This window comes from Nyctereutes procyonoides, unplaced genomic scaffold (assembly GCF_905146905.1).
Source record: "Nyctereutes procyonoides isolate TBG_1078 unplaced genomic scaffold, NYPRO_anot_genome, whole genome shotgun sequence".
Classification (NCBI taxonomy): Eukaryota; Metazoa; Chordata; class Mammalia; order Carnivora; family Canidae; genus Nyctereutes; species Nyctereutes procyonoides.
In genome coordinates this window covers 18,946,204-18,955,404 of record NW_026575128.1, presented here as the reverse complement: position 1 = coordinate 18,955,404, position 9,201 = coordinate 18,946,204, and positions in this window count along the sequence as shown.

Genomic DNA, 9,201 nt, shown 5'->3' with positions numbered 1-9,201 from the left:
GGATCTCTTGGTCTAGGATATGAAATAGAAGAGTTTTTCATCTTTATATGCCAGCTGACACTTGACAAAGAAGTGCAACTATATATGATGAGATTTTATTAGCAATGCTTTATATTTCCAAAACACTTTAGAGTTCATAAAACTATTTCACACATATTTTATCTTGCCTATTTAGAGATCTCATTTTTATTGAAGTGATTAATTATTGCACTGGTAAAGATTAAAGTCATTAATTTATGCTAAATAATTTGTGAAGTAAATTTCATGGTAGGAAAACAAGAAGAAAGATTCACTCTCGGTCATTAGCTAGGTTTGGAAATCATCAAAATAGAACTTTTCATAAGGAATATTAGAAACCATTAAATCTGAACCAACTAATATGATATCCAGTAGCCACACATTTGACGAAAATTAAATAAAATTAAAAATGCAGTTCTTCAATCATGGTATCAATAGTGCTCAATATGGTTAATGGCTGCCATATTGAGTAGCACAAATATAAAACATTTCATTCTTTGCAGAAAGTTCTATTGGACGGTGCTTATCTATACAAATTCTCTCCCATTTTCAGTGGCTAAAAACATATTTGTTAAACTGAGTTTAATTTTAGGGCTGAGGAATTTGAGGCCTAGAGAAGATAAACGATTTTGGCATATTACACAGAGCTGGAAAACTGCGACTTTCATGCAAGTGATCATTTTAGCACCTCAGACCACTGAACTTTTACTGGTATGTCTGCTCTTGAATAAGAGAAGCTTGGACACTCCAAACTGGAAAGTAATCAATGAATTGTTTGGTGTTTTATTTGTATTCTGCACTTCTATTTGAGGTTAAGCAGAGCTAAAGTCCAGAAACTTCACTTCAAGCAAAGGAATGATGTCACACTATAAAAACATGATCCGGATGTGCTTGAGTGCCTTCCAGTTCCCCTCTTGTGTCCCTTTATACAAGTCCCCATTCAACCCACTCTACTCCATGCTGGGACTAGACGGTTTGCTTTTAGGTTAGCAGAAAGATAGGCAGATCTGCTTCCTCTTAAAATATCCCTGAGCACCAGGTGGGAAAGGGCTTGAATTTTCCAAGGTTACTCAGCAGGACTTTGAAAATTAAAGAGAGTCCAGATGAGATGTGGGGAGAGCATGCAATTACATTTGAGAAGGTGCAGCCTTTCAACTGGGTGAATTCTTGATGAGACAGCAAAGTGAGTCATTAAACAGTAGGCTGTCAGTGAAGCTGAGACCCAGATTTGCCTTGGATCAGCTGCAATGCCAATAATTTAACCATCCAAAGAAACCATGGGAGGACCTTTGGTAAACCTTTGGACTTGTTTTTATTACAGGCTTACAATCCTTATTTTTCTGAAATGGGTAGAGAAAGGAGTAGATATATATTGAAGATATATATTGAAGAGCTACTGATGAAATTCAAGGGCTCTTTAAAAAAATGAGCCAGTATGCGGGGTCATTTTGGAAGGTCAATGCTTTAGAGGCCCCCTTTACAGGCCTCAAGGAAAAATGATCACTTCCACATTTGAATTTTGGTGAAAGTTGTTTTTCCTGGACCACTGTTAAATTTCATCCAGCTTTTGGCAAGAACTGCCTTCCTGGACCCTGCTGGAGTGCTGGCTGACAAGTTACATCTTCCACAGCGCAACAACTGTTCTATTGAATTCTGGGAGAGCAGCCTATTTTTGTTACCAGACGCTAGAGGATGCGTGACATGTCATTAACCTTCAAAACTGGCCCTGCACAAGAGTATTGTCAACAGATGGTGACTCCAATTCTTTCTTTCCTCTCCCTGCCTTCCTCCCCCATCCCCAGGATATCTTCTGGCTCAGAATGCTCATTGATTTCAAAGGGAAATTTGTGTGTGTGAAATGGACATTGTGGAATGTGGAACAAAGACCAGAGCAAGTTTTCTTATATTTATAATTGAGGCTTATAGAAAATACATGGGTAGATGCAAGCATCAATAGCGCTCATATAGGTCAACAGTGATACAGTTCATATACGTTCATCACAGGTCAGCAGTGAGGAAATAAACATCGAAGCTGAGAGGCAGAGTGTCGCGCATCAGGGAAGGATGGCTGGGGCACTGGATGGAAGAGCTGAAAGCCAGCATGGACTTAGGATTTGGGTCTAGCTATTTAACTTTGAAAGTGCTCATTTTGCCTTTTTCATATTTACCAGTGGAGGTCAATAGTAATTGGAACATTAATTTCAACCATCCCCCCAAAAAATGTATGTTTGAAGACAGGAAGTTGATTGATGCCTTCAGCAAATATGTAGAAGGAGGTTTACAATACGCCAAACACTCTGGGGATAAAATAAGAAATTAACTGAAGTGCCTGTCTGCAAGAGGCAGACTAGTAAACAGATGATTATAGGATAGCTCTGATAACTTCCACAGAAACACAGATGAGGAAGGGAGAGGTCTGCAAACTCTGCCACAGGGATGCCATAGGATGCAGTTCCAGAGGGTATGAAAAACCTACATGGTAAATGTGTCACGTCTTTCCAAAGCATCAATTTCATCAAAATTTGAACTCTTTGTCCTAAAATGAAACATCCATTGAAAAGTAGAAATAATTTTTAGGATAAATTTCTTTCATTTAGCCCAGCCCATTTTCCATTCTCCTTTCCAGGAAAAAAATTGAGATCATTGGCCTAAGACATGATTATGAGCGTTTTGTGTGGGTGTCACTAAGGTCCTAATAGTTCCTTTGCCCTCAGGGTTGGAGATATTATCACCATACTACCTACATCCACATGGCACCGGATAGTTTATGAAATGCATGCCATGGATTTTGCGCCTCACGGTAAACCAGTGTACCATCCCCACGTAAGTGATTAGGAAATGGAAGCTCTATGAGGTTAACTTGTTTCAGTGAAAGTCACAGGACTGTCAAGTGACATCAGACTGAACCTTGCGTTTTCTGACATCAAATCCATTATTCTTTCTACTATATCATTCTGCCTCTCTTTCCAATAATTAAAAATTAGAAGGCCAGGATCAAGGATTTCTAGCCTTTTTGTGACTCATATTCATTTTTTTGCTATCTCTTTGGGAATGGAGAGTAAAAAGTGAGGAGGAGCAGACACTGAGTGATAGTGACCGGAATTTCCTGCGAGGCTGCGGGAGTCAGATGCTCCACTTGATATCTGGGAAACCTGAGGAAAACTGGCATGGAAATTAATGATTAGGCCAGTTAAGTAGGTGGTGTAATGGTGACAGTTTAGGAATCTATCATGAAAGATTTCAAGATCTGTTGCTAGATTTTGGCTCACTGGTTAGGTGGCCTTGACACGCATTGTACTCATAGTTCTCTCAAGGATACCTCATGACCATGGACTTGATGGTTTGACTTTTTTGTCCATTAAAATTAAAGCACAATACTGTAGGAACTATCTAGCGTAGCTGAAATTTTGGGAGGATATGACATCAGGAAAGTATTTAAGATCTCCGTCTTAAGTCTAGGTAATCTGGAAGCACTGTGGACCATGCTGATGCTTATTGAGAAACAAATAGGCTAAACCACATATCACTTAACAATGCTAAATGCCTGAATTGCATATATATTTTTTATATGTACCTCCATCATCAGATTAAATAAGGCATTTGCTCATAATTGCAGATTTGATTAAAATCACATACTGTTTCAAGATTTAAAAATTAAATGGCTGAGACTAAGAAACGACAAACTAAAGGAAGCCACAGTATGCCTGCCAATTATTGTTGGCAGGAAATGGGATGACTCATCCTGAACATGTGCTTTCATTGCTCAGGACAATGGGGCATGATGAAAATGTTCAAGTTATTGAATATTGTGGACATTTTTGTCATTCAGTTTGTAGGAGACTATTGAAATGCAACCGTAGACTAACAAGAATGCCAAAGTGACCCATGCTTTTGTGTGAGAAAACTGATAATGAACACTCAGAAAAAAAGATATAAACTGTTTTGAAAGAAACTGCATGTGGTGGATTCCAGGAAAGTCCAGGTGGAGAAATTCCAGAAGTTAGGAAGGAAACGTAGTATTTGCCAAGGAGAGGCATGACCCATTGTCAAGGGGAATAGGGGAATAGGATTCATTTCTGGGGAGAAGGAAACAAGTGTGTTTTGGTTGCAGGAAAATGGGAACATTTCTGGATTTCTTCCTAATGTGACCCTGGTAGGGCATCATGTCCTGTGTCATCCTATAAAAACATACAAATAGATGGGGTGCCTGAGTGGCTCAGCCGGTTAAGCATCTGTCTTCAGCTCAGGTCATGATCCCAGGACCCTGGGATAGAGCCCTGCATCAGACTCTGCTCAGCGGGAAGCCTGCTGCTCCCTCTCCTTCAGCCCCTTCTGCCCTGCTCATGCTCTGTGTGTGTGTGTCAAATAAATAAAATCTTTAAAAATATACAAATAGAGGTGGGGAAAGGCTAGGAAGTTGGTTTAACCTCCATGAACTGGCCCAAGGTCACTGAGAATCCTAAAAGGACTGGGAATCACATGTGAGATCAGGGAAGCATATGGCATACGGGAAATCTCTGTACCTTGCACTCGATGGTTCTGTGAATCCCAAACTGCTCTAAGCAATAAAGTCTATTTTTTTGGAAGAAAAAAAAAAAAAAGGACTGAGTTGTTGACAAAATCTCAGCAATCAAGACACTCCTAATTTAGCCAGAGGACATTAAGTGAAGCTCAGTTTATCCCTAACTGGCTCTGTTACTTGGGGTAAGCTCCTTTCTGGGCCTGTGTTTCTGTATCTAACTAATGAGAAAGTTCCCCTAGATTATTCTCAAGGTCTTTTTCCAGCTGGAAAATGCTGTGATTCATGTGAGGAGAAATCTCACTGTACATACAAGAGTCTCAGAGGGAAGCACAGTTGTGCCAACAGATAAATACCTTGAGTCATTTTGCTATCTCCCCAGGGAAATAGACACTGTGTTATTATAGGTTTGCAGTGACAGGTGTGTTGTTGGGGGTGGGGCACCATCAGAGGAAATGATCCTTGTCTGTGGGGGACGGGGATGCAGACAGAGAGGATTGGTAATGAAAGTTGTGCTCTGGATCGGTTTTCACTGTAACCTTAGCCACACTGTCCAGAGGGAGATCCTAGATCTGCATTGTCTCATTCCGTTCGCAGCCCTGTAAACGTTTATTCAGCTGGGGGCCCTCTTTGAAAAGAGAGTGCTCCCCTGCTCTAGGATTGTAAAAGGCAAGCGCAAGAGGTGGGCAACAGGAGTCCTATGGTTGGTGCTGCTGCACTATGTGCTGCACCTCCTCCCGCGGGCTGCCCCAGGTGCCCCTTAGGGTACACTTGCCTTTTCCTGTACGGCCCCAGTAACACCACAGGGAGAATTGCAAGAAAATGCTGAGGCATAAAGTGACACCAAGGCAAAAGGAGCCCTTTGTAAACAGGTCCTTGCAGCAAACTCGGTCTCTAAATTCTCCCAATTCAGTCCCTCCAACATTAGACCATCTGTTTGTGAGCCAGCAGAGCTTTTCATTTGGAATCCTGACACTCTGCAGGCAGTTACAGGGAAGAAAATCTTTTATCTCAGCTTTCCAAAAGTTCCATTAGGCAGATTCTTTCTCTTCTTTTTGGAACAAACCCCGGCTTTTCTGGAGGAGGTATGTTCTTGACAAGTGCTCTTCCCAAAGGCACTGCAGTGTCATTCAAACCCCAGTAACTTGACCAGCTTTTGACATTATCAGATTGGAGAGAAGCGCTTCTGCCTGAGGCTCCGAGGGTCTGCTGCACCCCCTCCTGGTCCTCACCTCCCAACGGCCCATTTCAATTTTTATGTTATAACCGCATGTAGAGACCTATCGGATAACACAAGAAACAGATGTTGGTTTCTTGACTCAAATCTCCAAGGTTTCAGAGGATATGAATACTGGTATTTACATGGCATTTATCTCACATTTCTTGGGATGGTTTTTATTTCAGATTATTTTTCTTGGTCTTCAGTATTGAAAGCATGCTTTTTTCCCCTTTTTTTTACATTAATGGCTCTCCAACTGCAGTGTACATTGGAATCCCTTGAGAATGCTTATTAAAAATGAAGACTCACGTGCCCTTCTCCAATTCTGATTCCAAAGATCTGAGGAGGAGTCAGATATTTTCATTGATGTTTAAATCTTTTTTTGTTTGTTTAAATCTTTTTATTGAGTTGTCACGTACCCACAGTAAAGTGCACCACCTTAACTTCATAGTTCAGTCAATTTTTTAAGACTTTTATGTTTTTAGAACAGTTTTAAGCTCATAGCAAAATTGAGAGGGAAGTACAGAGATTTCCCCTATACTTCCTGCCCTTACACATGCATAGCCTCCCCCTTATCAACATCGCTCAGTAGAATAGCACATAGTTTACTAAGTACACACCCACATTGACACAGCGTAATCACCCCAAATCCATAGTTTATCTCAGCATTCACTCTTGGCATTGGACATTCTATGACTTGGACAAATGTGTAGAGACATGTACCCATCATTATAAAATACAGAGTATTTTCACTGCCTTAAAAATCCTCTGTGCTATGCCTAGCCGTTCCTCTCTCCCCGCTCCCCCTGTCCTCCCACGGGCAACCACCGAACTTTTGATGCTCTGTAGTTTTACTTTCTCCAGAAAATCATATAGTTGAAATCATGCACTTGTGCAGCCTTCTCAGATTGGCTTCTCTCACTTAGTAGTACACATTTAAGGTTCCTTCCGGTCCCTTCATGGCCTGATAGCTCCTTTCTTTTTAGCACTGAATAGTGGTCTGTTGTTTGGGTGTAGCACCACTTACTTATCCAGTCACCTATGGAAGGATGTCTGGTTGCTTCCAGATTTGCTTCTGCAATTATGAATAAAGCTGCCATAAACGTCCACATGCAGACTTGTGCATGGATGTAAGTTTTCAACTCCTTTGGGTAAATCCTAGCAGGTGTGATTGTTGAATCCAATGGTAAGGGTAGCTTTAGTTTTATACGAAACCACCAAACTGTCTTCCAAAGGGGGCACCAGCATCCTGTGTGCCCATCAGCAGTGAATGAGAGTTCCTGTTGTTCCAGAATTTCGTGGTGTCAGGGTTCTGGATTTTGGTGGTTCTAAAAGTTGGCTACAGGTATCTCCTCCGTGTTTTAATTTGCATTCCCCTGACGATAAATAATTTGGAGCATCATTTCATATTCTTTTTGCCATCTATCTTCTTTGATGATATGGGAGCTCCTTACATGAGAAACTCAAAACTGGAAGTCCTCCGGTTCCCTGAATCTTTACGTATCTATATATTGGTGTATACCACCTAGATAAAGCGGTGAGACGTTCCAGTACCCCAGAATGTCTGCTGATGTCCTCTCCTGGCCTCTCCACCCCACCCTGCCTCAAGTTAATCATCATAATCAAGATTTCAGGAGTCTGCATTTTTAACGAGCTGCTCAAGTGATCTGGATGCATAAGCTTTTCTTTGTCTCTTGAAAATCAGTGAATTTAGTACCATGGTTGGGAAAAACTAACCTGTTGTTCTGAGGCTAAACTAGTAGAAATAGTCACATAACCATAAACGTAACATACCTTTCAAATTAACCTTTCTGAGAGAGATTTAGGAAACCCCCAAGCCCGGAGGATGCAGCCAATCACACAAGACAGGCCTGGAAGGTGCCCGATGGAGGAGGAGACTGCAACCCCCATTCAGCTGGATTATCATTCACTTGTCATGATCTAGGGCATTTGGTGGTATTTTATGAAAGTACTCTTGAGAGGGGGAAGTACTACCATTCAGGAAAAGGGTGTTTTAATTCCATAAAATCTATTTCCTTAGCTAGAAATAATAACAGTTTATGTTGTTGGAGCATATTAATTAATTCTCACAGCCACCCTATTAAGGTAGAACTTTTATCCCAGAAAACCACTATCAGTTTTTTTGGATAGGTATTTAAATTTAAAAATGCTGAAGATTAAAAAAAAAAATGCTGAAGATTTATTGAATGTTTCCTGTGTGCCAGTTGTTGTGCGTAGTGCTTTAAATGGATTGCCTTTTCTCCCCCCTTTATTCTCATATTCAGAAGAGGAAAATAAGCAATAGTGAGCTTGCCCAAAGTCACTAGTGTATGTTAGGTAAGCTGGAATCCAACCCTAGTCTCACCCAGATTCTAATCACTTAGCTTCTGTGCTGTACTCTTTCCCTAGAGAAATACGATACCCTGATTTCTTAGCCTGGTGGGTCTCCCATGTCTTGAAACTGTGTAGTGTCCTTAGTTTTAATTTAAGCCTTTTGGAGGATAATTTGGAGGTTTGAGTGTTCATGCCCATTGGGAGGCATAAACTCCAACCAGGAGATGATGGCCAGCATAAATCTATAAATTGGCGTTACGGTTTGCACGTCATAAGCTTGTGAGTTTGATCAGTGGGTAAGATAGAACACAGATTTGGGGGGAAATGTATTCTTTCCCTACTTTTGTCATTAAAATATACATAAATGATGATGAATATTAGTACTTAAAGGTCTTGTCCCACTGTTTTATTGGTTTACCATACACTTTAATGAAAAGAAATCACTTCAAAGATGTTTTCCTAGGCAGGCTTAATTTCCTTTAGAAATGAGAGTGACAGGTGCCATAGTATCCAGTCATGGACAATTCCATTTCCTTTTGCTTGTTTATAGTAAGCAAAACCCAAGCGTTTTCTCCTGCGTAGATGATCAGGACCGATCTTCTGCTGTACAATCCCATTTCAGCACCGAGCACACATGGTACCTTTTAGATACATCTGTTGGTACTTACAGAGAAAGAGCAAATGTCCTTTTCTGACACCTTCTCTTAGCTTTAACTTTGAACTCCATCTATGGGATCCAGCATTCATCCCTGCAAAGAGCAGCTCAATAGCAATGCCAACAATAAGCCTTAATCTGAAGATCCTAATTCTTATGGGGCTATTCTGATAAATGCACCCTTGTGGCCTCTGAAGCAATTGAGCAGGGACTTAGGAGCTCTCTTACATTTCGAATTTATGCAGCCATCTATCAATTATCCCATTAGAATATATGCTCCATAAGTCAGAGATTTTCCAACTCAGTAAGGTACGTGCATCTTTATTTTTTGTAATTAAATTTTGGCTAGTTAACGCACAGTGCAATATTGGTTTCTGGAGTAGAATTCAGTGATTCATCACTTAATACAACACCCAGTGCTCATCACAACCAGCACCCTTTTTAGTACCCATCACG